The sequence below is a fragment of the Panicum virgatum genome, chromosome 7N (genome assembly GCF_016808335.1).
Source record: "Panicum virgatum strain AP13 chromosome 7N, P.virgatum_v5, whole genome shotgun sequence".
In the NCBI taxonomy this organism is placed as follows: Eukaryota; Viridiplantae; Streptophyta; class Magnoliopsida; order Poales; family Poaceae; genus Panicum; species Panicum virgatum.
The window spans coordinates 32,049,496-32,066,854 of record NC_053151.1 but is presented as its reverse complement, the minus strand read 5'-3'; the positions used below and the strand labels follow the sequence as shown (position 1 = coordinate 32,066,854).

Below are 17,359 nucleotides of genomic sequence, written 5' to 3'. Positions count from 1 at the left end.
TATACCATTTTCTATTGAACTAGTCTATAACATTTCTACCAATACCCTCCATTTTATGTACATTATTTCTAAAAAACTCTTACCTGGTTTTTGACATTTTTTAAGTTGAAGTATATGTACTTATCTAGCTTTTTGTGTTCTGTTGTTGTTCGTGTGCGTTTGTATAGTAACTGGCTTTGAATTTGCTTTTGTACTTTTTTTTCCCTTCTAATAGCATTTTTCTTTTAACTTTCAATGCGCATAAGTTAGCATAAACACTACAAAATCCTACCACGGAAGTTCAATTGCTCTATTTTTAGAAGTAGAAGCACATAAGCACCTGATTTGGAAGCACGTGGCATAATAAGTTTTTTTTACGGAGAAACATGGCATAATAAGTTATATGTTCATCTTAGTCGATACCTCTTGTTATATGTTTTTAAACAATATGGTTTTTTTTTCAATAAAGAAAATCCATCATGCTTGTATGTGCATTCGTGAATGCATGTAGCCAGAGGAGAGTGCTTCTATATATGACTTTATTTAGGCAACAAGACCAAGAAGTTTCACTATCCAACAGATGCTATATTTAGCAGCACAACATTGACCGACCAATTTGATGACTTATTTTCTGCAAATCGTTGTTAAATATTATACTTATTTATACATAGCAGGGGACTAAATATTGTGTAAATGCCACATCGGGAATTTCATTGGTTTACAAACGTTTACTCCTTCCGAGTGACCTTCAAGAAACGATACATGGAAACGCTGATGGACCCTAACGAGAGCTATAAATGTGCAATCACCTTGTTCACCCCTTGAAAAGTTGGAGCCTAGAAGTTGTCTTTCCCCTCCCGGACATGGTCTCCCATATATTTATTCTAGATCAGCAGCCAGAGAGAAGAAAAAGGGGGGGGAGGGGGGGGGGGGGGGAGGGGGGCGGGGGCGATCGTGACAGCCGGGCCGGGCCGCGCTAGCTTTTGCGTCGCGCGAGCTCACGACAGCGCCCCCCATGCAAGCGCGCCCGTGTACCCACCCCCTGGCTAGCCGACGGGTCGAACAAGCTAGCTAGTAGCAAACGTGCGCTTTGCTTCTCCCGCCCGCGCCGTGTTGCTTGGCTTTTGTGCGAAGGCTCCTCGCGCGGTCGCGCACCCCCACCTGTCGGAAACTTCGCTGGTCCACGGCCACTTCGTTCCCCCGTTCCTCCCGTCCCAGCGTTCTGCCGGCTGCCGCTCCTGCTCCCGTCGTCCACCAACCGGGGGAGCACGGAATTGACGGAGCACGTCGCGGTCGTCGTCGCCGGCTGCGCGCGCAACCACCTCGGGATGACGCTGGAGAGAGCGGCGGCGACGAGACGGGGGCGGGCGAGCTGGGTCGAGAGCGGTTGACCCGGCCCCAGCTGCAGCTGCCTGGCAGGAGCTGGAGGAGAGGGCGTCCACGCACCACGTCTCGATCGAGGAGGACGGTGTGACCGGGGCACCAGGGCGGTGTCGGGAGCCGGGGCTGGTCGTCGTCAGATCTAGTAGGGATCGTTTCGGTCCGAGGTTCGCGCGCGGCCTGTGAACGTGCTAGCCTGCGCAGATAATATCCTGCGTGTAGGCACGACGGCTTGGTCTCCTGGTCTGAGCCAGACAGCCAGTGACAGGATCCCGGACGGGATCACGGCAGCGATGCTGGCTGCCTCGTCGGTGCCCGCGCGCTGCAGGTGGTATCTTTCCCAGCTTCAGTGTGACCGCCTGCAAGTAGGGCGTGTGCCCAACAAGGAGGCGACGCAGTTTGTCTCTGGCCTCTCTGGATCGCCGTGTCCTGTTCCGCCCTTCACCGGTCGCCAGTCCGTGCCCAGCTGCCCCGCCGGCACCCTGCCACCTCACCACCACCAGTGTCCCACTCCCACCGGCCACCACCTCCTCCCACACACGGGATCACTGTGGCACGAGCGTGTGGTCTTTTTTTCCCCCTCTTCGACTAAGTTGGGCCACGCGCTAGTTCTGGGCTTCTGGCCCATTTAACTGGTGTCTTGGTTACAACCTGGCCCGAGCGCGGCAAAATTGTCCGCCTCGTCGTCGATTTGCGCGGTTAATCCAGCGAACCTGGCCCGCCTCGTTTGCAGTCATCCTGAGTTCCTGACCGAACCGGCTGAACAGTGAGTAACTGAGTACTGGCCATCCTCAAAAAAAAAAAAAAAAACTGAGTACTGGCCGCGGTCCACCACAGGGCTGGGGCGCCTGCACCTACACCTACACGGCATTCAATTCAATGGCCAGGGCCATTGACGCATGCAGCATCTTCCCCCAGCTCGCTCGATCACTTCGCACTGACGAACGCCGCGACCCTGCCGAGCAGCCGCTTCGCCTCCTCCATCTCGGGATCCAGCAGGTGGAACACGTGGCCGACCCCCTGCGACTCGAGCAGCTCCACCGCCGGCGGCTGCTCGCCGGCGCCGCGCTTCTTCTTCGCCCGCGCCACGGCCTCCGTGTACGCCACTCCGCGCCACCGCAGGTGGTCCCCCTCGGCCACGCATGTGAGAACCGCCCAATTTCATACTATTTTAAACGAACCGCCGGTCATTATCACCCAGATGAGAGTTAACACATGCTTGCCGTAGAGCGTGCCACGTGTTATCCCACATCTAGATATACGAATAACCGACATGTCATTCATTCAAAATAATATCAAATTCGGTAGTCCCGGTATGTGCTCCAACATACGATCAGGATCAGCATATGCACATACCGTTTACAATCGAATATATCACCAAAAATCCACAAAGAGCAGTTTTACACACTTAATATTACAAGTTCAATATAGGTGGGTTTCAAACTTCGCTTACAAGCATTGGGCTCACGAAAGTCAGTTTAAACAGAAACGTAAAGTTTATTGAATTTACATGCTCTCCCGAAGCTTGATTACGATAAAGACTTACTAAAATAATGACGCCTTGCTCAAGGACATCATTACAGCCACCATGACCTACTCTTCCCCTGCGTTTGGATCAGCGGGGTAGAAGTGGCCAAACACCACTTCTGGCTCACCTGCAACTAGGTTTAGAAAGCACCCTGAGTACAAAAGGTACTCCGCAAGACTTACGCAATTTAATAAGCAAGGATCATGCAATGGCTCAAGTAAAAGCTTTAAGATTAAGTAATTATTGCATAAGCATTAGCTCTATATACTTTCACCTATCAGAATTGATTAATGTTGCCCAAACCCCTAAACAATTTTAGTACATTAAGAGTATACAAAATAATGAGTCACAGGGGTGCCATGAACCATTTCCAACATAACCGAAACTTTCTACGAAGAGTTCAACGGACAAAGAGCTTGCTCATAACCGAGAGCGCGGCAATTCGAATTGATTAAAACCTTGCAAGGGTGTACTACTTTACCCACACGACGCAAGGACCATGCGACTCACCCAACCCGCTAAAGTTGGATAAGAGGGTACTCGCGTCAACCGTTCCCAACATGGCTCGATCATTGAAATCTTCACACCTACCTTACGCGTAGAGACTTAGTTTCCACCGGGGACATCTCTAAACTTTCCTACTCATAGGGCCACCCGGGGACACCTTTAAGCCTCTCTGCATAGCCCTTGGCCACGTATCTAGGACTGTACATCAATGATCAAGTCAAGGAAGGTAATTGGCTTATTCGTTCCATTATATTGGATATGTGGTAGCACGAAAAGGTGCTCAAAGCCGACGTCATCCACGAACGGTCCTTAAACCCAAGCGGACTATGCACATGTGACTTCATTCTCTAGGCCCTAACATTCCGCTCGAATCTCGAATCTGCACTCCACTTGCCCCAGAAGCTCAAGTGCGATCAAGGATAATCAGGTATGTGCGATACTCCAAACCATTCCTTTCTAGCAAGCAATGTAGTATTCTAAGCAGGGCTAAGCATCTAGTCAGATTAAGTTATTAACTATCTAACTAGTGCCAAGGATATGAATAACAAATCAAGGATGGATTATGCATAAAGATAGGTATAAAAATACAATACATACATAATATACATAACCCAACATTACCCGGTGAGATAGCTAAACTAAATCAGATTAAATAGGTGCAAGGAACATGCTTAGCTGCTTGCCTTGGTTAACTTCAGACTCGACCACGAACGGGATTCCAGGTTCAGGCTCAACGGACTCGGCGGGCTCCACGGGTTCGTCCTCCGACGGCCCGGTCACTAAAATGCATGAATGTGATGCACGAATTAACGAATGAAGTAAACTGCGAGCATAAATCATGAAACAAATTGAGCATGCAGAGGACAAAGCAAAGAACTCATGAAAAATGGTTGTGCAGCAAAAGCATTTTCCTACAATTAAACATAAATATTTTGATTTTCAGCCACTCTAAAAAAAAGTAAAACAGAAAAGGAATGCAAACTAAACTAAACAAATCTAAGAAAATTACCATGGAAACTAGACAGGAACACAAGGCTAGCACAACTGGTTTTGCCAATTTCTCACTTTCCAGCAAAAAGTTCTATATTAAACCACATTTTGGACAGTAAACATGAAATCGAAATGAAACCCTAACCAACATCAAAGAAACACATGAGTAAGTTGCACTACTGAAAACTACACCTCACAAGGAGTCTAACAAAATTAGGTTTGACATTTTTCTAACAGTACACAAATAAATAAGCATTAACCTCACTTTTGCAAAATAAAACTATAGATAAATCTACAACAAAGTAACATGCAAAACAATATTTTTCTTGAGTAGATCTCAGCTATAGGAATCTAACAAAACAAGTTTCACAATTTTTGGAGCTATACAAGAATTTCTATGCATTTTGCAAGATTGCTGCTCAAATAAACCTAAAGAAACCCTAACCGAAATCGCTAGGCACACCCCCAGCCGGCCAGCCCAGGCGCCGACAGGCGGGCCCCACGGGCTGGCGCCCCACCCAGGCCGGGTCAAGGCTCAGCGCCTGCCTTGACCCGCCCGGGAGCGCGGCCACGACGTGCGCGCGCGCGCGGCGACGGCGGCGGCGCAAGGCGGAGCGGCGAGGGGAGGCCAGAGCGGGCCGGGGAAAGCGCGCACGGGAAAGAGGAGGAGGCGGCGAGCCTCACCGGCGGTGATGCAGGCGAGGAGCGGCGGTGAGGAGGTGGCGCGACGGGGATGGGCGGCGGCGGGCGGACCGGCGTGGTGGCGGGCCGGTGCAGCAAGGGAGAAGGCCGGGTCAGGAGGGAAATCGAACGAGGGCAGGGGGAGATGCTCCCCGCGCAAGGAATCGGCGCGGCACTCACCGAGGGCGGCGAATCGACGGCGGGGAGGGAGCTCGGGGCGGCGGCAATGGAGAGGGGAAGGGCTAGGGTTCGCGGGGAGAAGGGAAAGTGGAGGCCGCGGTGTCGTCGTGGGAGGATAAGGGCGAGCGGAGGTCGCGCGCGTCACGGAAGTCGAGGATGGCCGGCACGTGGCAGCGTTGGCCGGCGGCGGCGACGCGTGCGGCGCGCGGCGAGGCAAAACAGAGAGAGGGAGGGAAGAAGGAGGCTGACATGTGGGGCCCGGCGGGGGATTTTCTTTTTTTTTTCTCAGGGCTGTGACAACTCTACCCCCCTTAAGAAAATCTCATCCCGAGATTTAGGTAGACAAGAGGGGAAGGATAAAACTCGGACTAGGTTGATGCCATATTCACCTAGACAAGATAAACATCTAAGAGATGATGCACACAAGCAGGGATGATGTGGTGTGAGACATTCCTTGGGTTTTCTTGATGGTGACTGTGTACACATATAATAGTATACAAAACGATGAACTTCATCAAGAAGGTGGGGGTGATAGAGAGAAAACTTACTCATCGGAAAAGAAATCAGGGTATTCTTGACGTAACCGATCCTCACGCTCCCAAGTGGCTTCATCTTCGGTATGATTACTCCATTGAACCTTTACATACTTCACCATGCTACGCTTCACCTTTCTTTCTTCATGATCAAGAATAGCAATTGGATGCTCCTCGTAGGTAAGACCCGGTTGAAGATCAAGCGACTCAAGGTCGACAGCGTCAGCTGGAACACGATGGCACTGCTTCAATTGAGAGATATGAAAGACATTGTGCACTGTGGAGAGTGATTGAGGAAGTTCCAACTGATAAGCCACTGCTCCAACTTTCTTGGTGATCCGAAAAGGTCCGACATAGCGTGGCGCTAACTTTCCTCTGACTTGAAAACGGCGAGTGCCCTTAAATGGAGAAACCTTAAGATAGACATAATCACCGATTTTGAGGTGGAGTTCTCGGCGGCGATGATCAGCATAAGTCTTTTGGCGAGATTGAGCAATGCGAAGATTCTCACGAATAATTCTGACTTGTTCTTTAGCATCCTTTACCAAATCTGGCCCAAAGAAAGGTCTTTCCCCATATTCGGACCAATTAATCGGAGTTCTGCACCGTCTTCCATAGAGAGCTTCAAAAGGTGACATTTTGATACTTGCTTGATAACTATTATTGTAGGAGAATTCTGCGAATGGCAAGCAAGTAACCCATTTCTTCTCATAAATTAGCGCACAGGCTCGAAGCATGTCTTCTAAAATTTGATTAACTCTCTCGGCTTGACCGTCGGTTTGAGGATGATAAGCAGTGCTATAGGTGAGATCGGTTCCCATGGCTTCATGCAGACTTCTCCAAAAGTGAGCGACAAATTGAGGGCCACGATCCGAGACAATTTTCTTAGGAACTCCATGAAGACAGACAATACGAGTGAGATATAACTCCGCATATTGCTTGGCATGATAAGTAGTCTTCACTGGAAGGAAATGAGCCGACTTTGTCAACCGATCCACAATTACCCATATAGAATCATATCCTTGAGAAGACCTGGGTAATCCAGTGATGAAATCCATTCCAATTTCTTCCCATTTCCATGATGGAATAGGTAAGGGCTGAAGGGTACCGGCCGGTTTGAGATGCTCGGCTTTAACCCTTTGACAAACATCACACTCAGAGACGTACCGAGCGATTTCTCGCTTCATGCGAGTCCACCAGAATCTTTGCTTGAGATCTTGATACATTTTGATACTGCCCGGATGAATAGAGAATTGAGAACTATGAGCTTCATCCAGGATAATTCGCCTGAGGTTATGATCCTTAGGTACCACAATACGCTTCCCAAAGAATATAACTCCTTGATCATCAGTAGAGAAACACCGAGCTTTGCCCCCCCCCTCATTAATTCCCGAATTCGAGCCATACCTTTATTCTTCTTTTGGACTTCCTTAATTTGATCATAAAGATCAGATTTGACTGTAAGAGTAGCAAGATAACCTTCTTTGACCATAGAAATTCCGAGCTTCCGAAGATCATCACAGAGAGTGTGCACAGGAGAAGCTATGGTCAAGCAGTTGCATTGAGCCTTTCGGCTTAGTGCATCGGCGACGACATTCGCCTTTCCAGGATGATAATGTACCTCAAGATCATAATCCTTGATCAGTTCCAGCCATCGACATTGCCTCATGTTTAGATCAGATTGAGTGAAAATGTACTTGAGACTTTTGTGATCAGTATAGATGTTGCAGTGATTGCCAAGCAGATAATGACGCCATATTTTTAGAGCATGGACAACAGCCGCAAGTTCTAAATCATGGGTAGGATAATTTTCTTCATGTCGCTTGAGTTGACGAGAAGCATAGGCCACTACTCGGCCTTCTTGCATAAGAACACAGCCGAGACCGATGCGAGAAGCATCGCAATAGACATCGAAACTCTTGGAAATATCCGGCTGAGCAAGAACTGGTGCAGTAGTGAGACGATCCTTAAGGGTTTGAAAGGCTTCTTCATAGGCTTGGGACCACTCAAACTTGACCCCATTCTTCAGTAACTCAGTCATAGGCTTCGCAATTTTAGAAAAGTTCTCTATGAACCGGCGGTAATATCCCGCAAGTCCAAGAAAACTCCGGATCTCATGGACATTCTGTGGTTGCTTCCAATCCAGAACATCTTGCACCTTACTAGGATCTACAGCAATACCATCCTTGGAGAGGACATGACCAAGAAAAGATACTTCTTCAAGCCAAAACTCACATTTGCTGAACTTGGCATAAAGATGATGCTCTCTAAGTTTTTGGAGGATGATATGAATATGACGAGCATGATCTTCTTGGGTCTTGGAATAAATAAGAATATCATCAATGAAGATGATCACAAAAACATCAAGTTCCTCCATGAAGATGCTATTCATCAGATACATGGAATAAGCCGGTGCATTGGTGAGGCCGAAGGACATAACAGTGAATTCATAAAGACCATATCTAGTAGAGAAAGCCGTTTTCGGAATATCTTCAGTTCGAATCTTGATTTGATGATAACCCAACCTTAAATCAATCTTAGAGAAATAACGAGCTCCGAAGAGTTGATCAAACAAGATATCAATCCGTGGAAGATGATATTTGTTCTTGACAGTGACTTCATTTAACGGACGGTAATCAACACACATCCGTAAACTATCATCTTTCTTCTTCACAAAAAGAGCCGGGCATCTCCAAGGGGAGGAGCTCGGACGAATAAAACCCTTATCCAATAAAGTCTTGAGTTGTTTCTTCAATTCTTTCAACTCATTGGGAGGCATTCGGTAAGGCTGTCTAGAGATGGGAGCTGTTCCGGGATTGAGCTCTATGACAAATTCAACCTCACGATCCGGAGGCATTCCTGGTAATTCTTCTGGAAAGACATCCGGATACTCACAAACCACGGGAATATCTTCCAACGCCGTGGCTATAGTACTCGCCAAGGCATATAAACAAGATTCCACCTTGGCAAGAGACAGTAAAACTCTACTCCCAGAAGGGTGCAAAAGATCAATGATGCGGGGCCCACATTTGATAACTCCGTCATGCTTACCCAACCAATTCATCCCAAGAATCACATCTAAGCCCATCTTGTCCAGGATGAGAAGATTAGCACGAAAAATAGCTCCCTCAATGAGAATTGGAACCTTATCAACAAAGTTTCTAGCAATGATTTCCCCACCTGGTGATTCTATATGATATGCCACTTGTAGGTTTTGCTTCTCAAGTTTATTATGCAGCACAAATTTCTTGTTAATGAATGAAAGAGTTGCTCCAGAATCGAAAAGAACCATAGCAGGGTGGGAATTAATTAGGAGCGTACCCATGAGGACTTCGGCATTCTCCGGAATTTCTTCGGCGGTGGTGTAGTTGAGACGACCACGCTTAGGAGCCTGTTGTGGCTTGACTTCCTGACGCGATGCTTGAGGTAGAGGAGTATTGGGCCTAGGTGCATTGAAGGCACCGCCACGCCTCGGAGAAGGGTAGTCCCTGGAGATGTGGCCTAGGCCACCACAATTGAAGCACGGCCCCTTTGCGGTAACACCTGGGTTGTTCCAATAGGCATTGACCGGCCTAGGAGCTTGTCCTTGAGGAGGTTGAGGGTGACGCACAATCCACATAGGGCGGGGAGGTTGCGTACCCGGTGCCCGAGGTGGAAAAGGAGAAGGCCCCAGACGTGGACGTGAGGAGCTACCGCCCGCAGAGGTAGGAGCGGGACGCTTGTTCTTTGCCTCAAGATTCTTCATCTTATGCTCAGCTCTGATAGCGATATTCACCAAGTCATTGAAGTCCTCAAACTTGGTAGTGGAGAGCTTGTCTTGTAACTCTGCGGAGAGCCCATCGTACAGGCGTTCTTGCTTCTTGGCATCGGTGGCCACTTCTTCAGGTGCATATTGGGAGAGGGTGTTAAAGGCATTGACATAGGCCATCACATCACGACTTCCTTGAGTGAGATTCAGAAATTCCTTTTTCTTGATGTCCATGATACCCTTGGGAATATGGAAGGAGCGAAAAGCTGTGCGGAACTCCTCCCATGTGAAGCGGTAGTTGGCAGGGTGAGATGCCTTGAAGTTCCGCCACCAAGCCCCAGGGGCATCATGAAGTTGATGAGCAGCAAAAAGAACCTTCTCATGGGGCTCACACTCAATAAGATCCAGCTTCTCTTCAATCACATTGAGCCAGAAATCCGCATCCAGAGGAACTTTGGAGCCACGGAAAATGGGCGGGTTGGTGCGGAAGAAATCCCCAAACCTGTTCACTTGAGGCTCAGCTCTTGGACCATGGTTGCCGACATTACCCATTTGATTGACTATGGTCGCCATAAGTTCAGTTTGCCGAGCCAAGATGTCCGCGAGGTTTGGGTGAACTGGAGGATTAGGGAGGGGATCCTCGTTGTTGCGGGGGTTATTGCCACCCGAACCACTGGCACCATCCCTTTCATTTCCCGAACGCAACACCATCCTGTTAATAAACAAAACGGTTAGCGGTCAGAAATGAAAGATGGAGAATGATACCCAAAGGCAGGGTGGAAAGATAATGTGTAGATAAAAATCTAACACACAATCAACACCGGAGTAGCAACTCTAAGAGATAGAGCAGATTTGGTCCACTAAGATTAGCAAGAACGAGATCAGCGAAAACTAGACCACGACACACTAGATTAATTAGATGCAGATTTGAAAACCAAAAGAAAGTATGCATGCATGCGAGATATGAATGCAACATGACGTCTCCTCACATCGTGGGCATGCCTTAACGTTCTAGCACTCACTTACGACCCGAAACAACCGCATTGTTCAGTAGCGCTACAACCCTCCTACTAGCGCTCAGGACAATGGGTGATTCCCACCTTCTCAACTCCGGTAAAAGGCTCAAAAGGTTTCCAGTAGGAGAAAGGGTTTTCCTACGCTCTCGCTACTCATGTAGACAAGAGAGGTTAAGCACATCTTAATTAAACGAGTGAAGCAGTAAGAAAGAATTAGCTCTAAGACAAAGGAAGAAAGGTAGCATTTCACCTTAAGTTCAAATTTTTAACAAAATAAATCTTAGTGCAAGTAGTCAAATTTTATTTGACTCTCAACCCACTAAGCCAATTTTAGGTTCACTTCATGGAAACCTCAGCTCTGATACCCGTTGTGAGAACCGCCCAATTTGATACTATTTTAAACGAACCGCCGGTCATTATCACCCAGATGAGAGTTAACACGTGCTTGCCGTAGAGCGTGCCACGTGTTATCCCACATCTAGAGACACGAATAACCGACACGTCATTCATTCAAAATAATATCAAATCCGGTAGTCCCGGTATGTGCTCCAACATACGTCCAGGATCAGCATATGTACATACCGTTTACAATCGAATATATCACCAAGAATCCACAAAGAGCAGTTTTACACACTTAATATTACAAGTTCAATATAGGTGGGTTTCAAACTTCGCTTACAAGCATTGGGCTCACGAAAGTCAGTTTAAACAGAAACGTAAAGTTTATTGAATTTACATGCTCTCCCGAAGCTTGATTACGATAAAGACTTACTAAAGTAATGACGCCTTGCTCAAGGACATCATTACAGCCACCATGACCTACTCTCCCCCCGCGTTTGGATCAGCAGGGTAGAAGTGGCCAAACACCACTTCTGGCTCACCTGCAACTAGGTTTAGAAAGCACCCTGAGTACAAAAGGTACTCCGCAAGACTTACGCAATTTAATAAGCAAGGATTATGCAATGGCTCAAGTAAAAGCTTTAAGGTTAAGTAATTATTGCATAAGCATTAGCTCTATATACTTTCACCTATCAGAATTGATTAATGTTGCCCAAACCCCTAAACAATTTTAGTACATTAAGAGTATACAAAATAATGAGTCACAGGGGTGCCATGAACCATTTCCAACATAACCGAAACTTTCTACGAAGAGTTCAACGGACAAAGAGCTTGCTCATAACCGAGAGCGTGGCAATTCGAATTGATTAAAACCTTGCAAGAGTGTACTACTTTACCCACACGACGCAAGGACCATGCGACTCACCCAACCCGCTAAAGTTGGATAAGAGGGTACTCGCGTCAACCGTTCCCAACATGGCTCGATCATTGAAATCTTCACACCTAGCTTACGCGTAGAGACTTAGTTTCCATCGGGGACATCTCTAAACATTCCTACTCATAGGTCCACCCGGGGACACCTCTAAGCCTCTCTGCATAGCCCTTGGCCACGTATCTAGGACTGTACATCAATGATCAAGTCAAGGAAGGTAATTGGCTTATTCGTTCCATTATATTGGATATGTGGTAGCACGAAAAGGTGCTCAAAGCCGACATCATCCACGAACGGTCCTTAAACGATCCAAGCGGACTATGCCCATGTGACTTCATTCTCTAGGCCCTAACATTCCGCTCGAATCTCGAATCTGCACTCCACTTGCCCCAGAAGCTCAAGTGTGATCAAGGATAATCAGGTATGTGCGATACTCCAAACCATTCCTTTCTAGCAAGCAATGTAGTATTCTAAGCAGGGCTAAGCATCTAGTCAGATTAAGTTATTAACTATCTAACTAGTGCCAAGGATATGAATAACAAATCAAGGATGGATTATGCATAAAGATAGGTATAAAAATACAATACATACATAATATACATAACCCAACATTACCCGGTGAGATAGCTAAACTAAATCAGATTAAATAGGTGCAAGGAACATGCTTAGCTGTTTGCCTTGGTTAACTTCAGACTCGACCACGAACGGGATTCCGGGTTCAGGCTCAACGGACTCGGCGGGCTCCACGGGTTCGTCCTCCGACGGCCCGGTCACTAAAATGCATGAATGCGATGCACGAATTAAGGAATGAAGTAAACAGCGAGCATAAATCATGAAACAAATTGAGCATGCAGAGGACAAAGCAAAGAACTCATGAAAAATGGTTGTGCAGCAAAAACATTTTCCTACAATTAAACATAAATATTTTGATTTTCAGCCACTCTAAAAAAAGTAAAACAGAAAAGGAATGCAAACTAAACTAAACAAATCCAAGAAAATTACCATAGAAGCTAGATAGGAACACAAGGCTAGCAAAACTGGTTTTGCCAATTTCTCACTTTCCAGAAGAAAGTTCTATATTAAACCACATTTTGGACAGCAAACACGAAATCGAAATGAAACCCTAACCAACAGCAAAGAAACACATGAGTAAGTTGCACTACTGAAAACTACACCTCACAAGGAGTCTAACAAAATTAGGTTTGACATTTTTCTAGCAGTACACAAATAAATAAGCATTAAACTCACTTTTGCAAAATAAAACTATAGATAAAACTACAACAAAGTAACATGCAAAAAAATATTTTTCTTGAGTAGATCTCAGCTATAGGAATCTAACAAAACAAGTTTCACAATTTTTGGAGCTATACAAGAATTTCTATGCATTTTGCAAGATTGCTGCTCAAATAAACCTAAAGAAACCCTAACCGAAATCGCTAGGCACACCCCTAGCCGGCCAGCCCAGGCGCCGATAGGCGGGCCCCACGGGCTGGCGCCCCACCCAGGCCGGGTCAAGGCTCAGCGCCTGCCTTGACCCGCCCGGGAGCGCGGCCACGACGTGCGCGCGCGCGGCGACGGCGGCGGCGGCGCAAGGCGGAGCGGCGAGGGGAGGCCAGAGCGGGCCGGGGAAAGCGCGCACGGGAAAGAGGAGGAGGTGGCGAGCCTCACCGGCGGTGATGCAGGCGAGGAGCGGCGGTGAGGAGGTGGCGCGACGGGGATGGGTGGCGGCGGGCGGACCGGCGCGGTGGCGGGCCGGTGCAGCAAGGGAGAAGGCCGGGTCAGGAGGGAAATCGAACGAGGGCAGGGGGGAGATGCTCCCCGCGCAAGGAATCGGCGCGGCACTCACCGAGGGTGGCGAATCGATGGCGGGAAGGGAGCTCGGGGCGGCGGCAATGGAGAGGGGAAGGGCTAGGGTTCGCGGGGAGAAGGGAAAGTGGAGGCCGCGGTGTCATCGTGGGAGGATAAGGGCGAGTGGAGGTCGCGCGCATCACGGAAGTCGAGGATGGCCGGCACATGGCAGCGTTGGCCGGCGGCGGCGACGCGTGCGGCGCGCGGCGATGCAAAACAGAGAGAGGGAGGGAAGAAGGAGGCTGACAGGTGGGGCCCGACGGGGGATTTTCTTTTTCTTTTTTTCTTTTTTTTTCTCAGGGCTGTGACAATGCACACCATCACCCTCTCGCACGCCAGGCCCTCCAGCCCCGGCGCGCCGGGCGCCGTCGGGTTCATCCGGGGGTCGTCCACGCCGTCGGCCGCGCCGGGGCACACCAGCTCCCACAGGTGCTTCTTCCTGCCGCCCCGCGCCACCTCCGCGCGCTTCCTCGGGCTTCTATACTCTTTCTCCCCGCCGACGGGCTCTGTGCCCCAGAACCATGGGTGGATCAGCACGGCGCCCCTGAGGCCGGCACCCCGGACGTCCGGGTACATGGCGAGGTGGTGGCAGATGTTGCCGCCGGCGCTGTCGCGAGCCACGGGTCGGCGGTAGTCGACCGAGACGGCGACGGCGGGGCTGGCGGCGGCGAGGTCGTTGAGAAAGCGGTGGTACACGCAGGAGGCCGCCGACCCGATCACGAACACGCCGCCGTGGAAGTAGACGACCACGGGGAGCCTGGCCTTGATCTTGTCGCTGCTGGTGCCGGGCGGGAGGTACAGCCGCACGAAGGAGGAGGGGGGAGAGGGGCACGTCTGTAACACCCGGTGTTAATCCTTGGCAAGTTAATTGGAGTCCTTAGTTTTAAACTCACACGACAAAGCACAAAACCAAAACACCTCCTGTCAGCCTGGACCGGACCGGTCTGACCGGTACAGGCAGCTGGTCTGACCAGTCTGACCTGAGCCAATCGTTTTTGGGCCCACATCATTTAAATTACTCTCCTCTATCTCCCAACCACTCCCTCACCTCCCCGTGCCCAGCTCGGCTCATGCCCGAGCTCTCCCCTCTCACTCTCACCCCAAACCCTAGAGCCCCAAAACCTCCCCTCCATTTGATTCCAAGGCCTAGAACGGATCAATCCGCGTGGGGAAGCTTCATCTCATCGATTCCTTCCCTTGGGTGCTGTGATTCAAGCTCTCCACGGGGGAAAGCTTCTCTAAAGGTATTTTGCTTGATATGGATCGATCTGTTGTTCTAGATAGTTTTAGGTGATTTCCTCTGGTCAAAAGCATCCACATGAACCCCTGAATTAGATCCTAGAAGGTATTGGGCGTTGGTGGATGATTTTCACCGCACCAAGGTTCCTAGGTTCTGGTCTGGCTAGGACCGGTCTGACCGGTCGGAGGGACCGGTCTGACCGGTGTCACGGTAGGGTGAGTCGGACCGGTCTGACCGGTCGGGTGGACCGGTCTGACCGGTATAGCAGGGCTGAGAAGGTTTCGATTAGGGTTAGTTGATGCAAAAAGTTAGAATTGTATTTGGCTATGGGTTACTTGTAATTTTTTATGAAATCATGCATGTATTCTCATGTCATACGCATATGCATACGTGTAGCAGCCGCGGCGGAGGAGGTCGTATACGAGGTGATTGCGGAGCCACAGGAGCCGCAGGGGCAAGCCCCACAGGAGGAGATTCGCGGGGAGTCGGCCCAAGGCCCAACTCACCCTAGTGTTGTGCAGCAGACGCAAGGCAAGCCCCGGTGCACATCCTTTTATTTCAAATTATGACACCTATAATTATGTTTCTATTACTTGTGCATTAGGTTCAGGAATTGTTTGAAACCCTAGTTGCATGATCCCTAGGTTTCCTCGAGTTATACTAGTATGTAGAGAACGATAGAAATGCTATGCTTAATAGAACTCGGTAGAAGACGAGTGATTTTGGGTCACTCGCGAGATATAGGGCATTTAGTTAAGTTAAATATATGGAAATATTGAATAAGATAAGAAAGGAAAAGAATTTGGAGACCGGGCGGGGAGAGGTTAGCCCCGTCTGTGTCGGTTAAGGACCGTTCGTTGTCTGGCCCTGTGATTGAGTTTGAACAGTACTAACCGCATACCGGGAGTAGGAGGTAGTCGAAACCGGTAAGCCGAGTACTGCTTTGCTTCGAAAGTACAGGAACCCGCACCCAACTCCTGGGGCGAGTCGAGTAATCGCGGAGAATTGGGATGCATATGTTTACTTTTGGTGGTCTCACGTTGAGTTCGGCTGACCATATGTCGTTGGGCTGGTTCCTGTAGTTCGAGGCGGGGAGGGGAAAGGTTGGTGCGTGGGGTCCGACGGGGCTTTTGCGTGCCGTGTTGGTTAGGTCCACCTTGCAAGGTTAAAACGGATCGATTCGCCGTCAGTCGCTCTCGGATATGAGCACCTTGATCGCAGCACCGCATCGTAGTATTGTCTTATGGAACTTAAGTGATGATTGGAAATGGCTACCAGGAAATACTACTACATGTCTGTTATGGTTTCTTAGCAGGTGCAAATACTAGTTGAGAATGATAGAATATAGAATTGGGAGCTAAAAGTGGAAAAATAAGGACTCATTTTAGATGCTTTTTATGCAAATTAACCACCAGCCAAAAAGCCTAGCATGTCTAGTTATGTGGGCTAAGTTATACCCACTGGTCGGGTAAGTCTTGCTGAGTATTAGTATACTCAGGGTTTGTTGCCAATATTTTTATTACAGGACACCCGGACGTCGACTTCTGCCCCTGTTGCGTCAAGTTCATCCGCCGGGATGCAGAGGGGTGGCAGGTCGAGGAGAGAGACCCTTCCGGTTAGGGCGTTGTCGGGTTGTACACTCGAGGGCTGAGTGTTCAGCCTCTCTGTTTTGTGCGGACCGGTCCGACCGGCCCGTAGGACCGGTCTGACCGGTGGCGTCGGCAGGTAGTGCCGACCGGTCCGACCGGATGGTAGAACCGGTCCGACCGGTCGAGTAGGATCAGAACTGATGGAAGCAAAAGTAGTTGTATGATCTTTTATATTCGAACTACAGTCACACCTATTGTAAAGTTTTGTAAATTATCCATGTATTTGAACTCGGTTTGTAAAACTTGTTGTTTCGTCTTCTTTGAGTCTATATTTTCAAGTCTTATGCCGTGCTTGTACCGTCTGCGCCCATCTTCGCGTGGGACTACCGGCGTTGTTTCTATCGGGCCGTGGGTTAAGAAAGGATCGCCAAATTAAGCCGTTAAGTTAATGCGTCCGATGTGTTCAAATGACGGTCATTACGCTTAATTAGAGTTTTAATTTGGCGGTTCCGTCACCACGTCCCTGCACTCCACGCCCGTGGCGGCGTCGAGGCCCGGCAGGACGGGCGGCACGAAGGGGCCGCTCGAGGCGCCCGCTCCTGTAGACCAGGAGGAGTGGTGAGAAGTCGTGGACGACCTCGTCGTCGCCGTCGCTTCCCACGGCAACCGTGGCGCCCGTCATTCGTGTGCAAGGGAGACTACTCGTCGGAGAGGGTCCGCTGTTGCTTCCTGGTCTCAAGCTAGCTTCGGTCAGTGTGGCCGCTAGTCCTTGTAGACGCCACTGGCACTGAGAAGAGAGATGGGTGCTCGCGTGCTGCATGGCGACGCATGTGCCCGGGTGAGGGGTCGCAGGGTGTCGTGGGGCTGGTG

General features: G+C 49.1%; 1 pseudogene; it reads right to left on the bottom strand.

The window, feature by feature from the left end:
- Positions 1-2,224: 2,224 nt before the first annotated feature.
- LOC120683962 lies at positions 2,225-17,320 on the bottom strand (annotated as a pseudogene).
- Between the last annotated feature and the right edge of the window lie 39 nt (positions 17,321-17,359).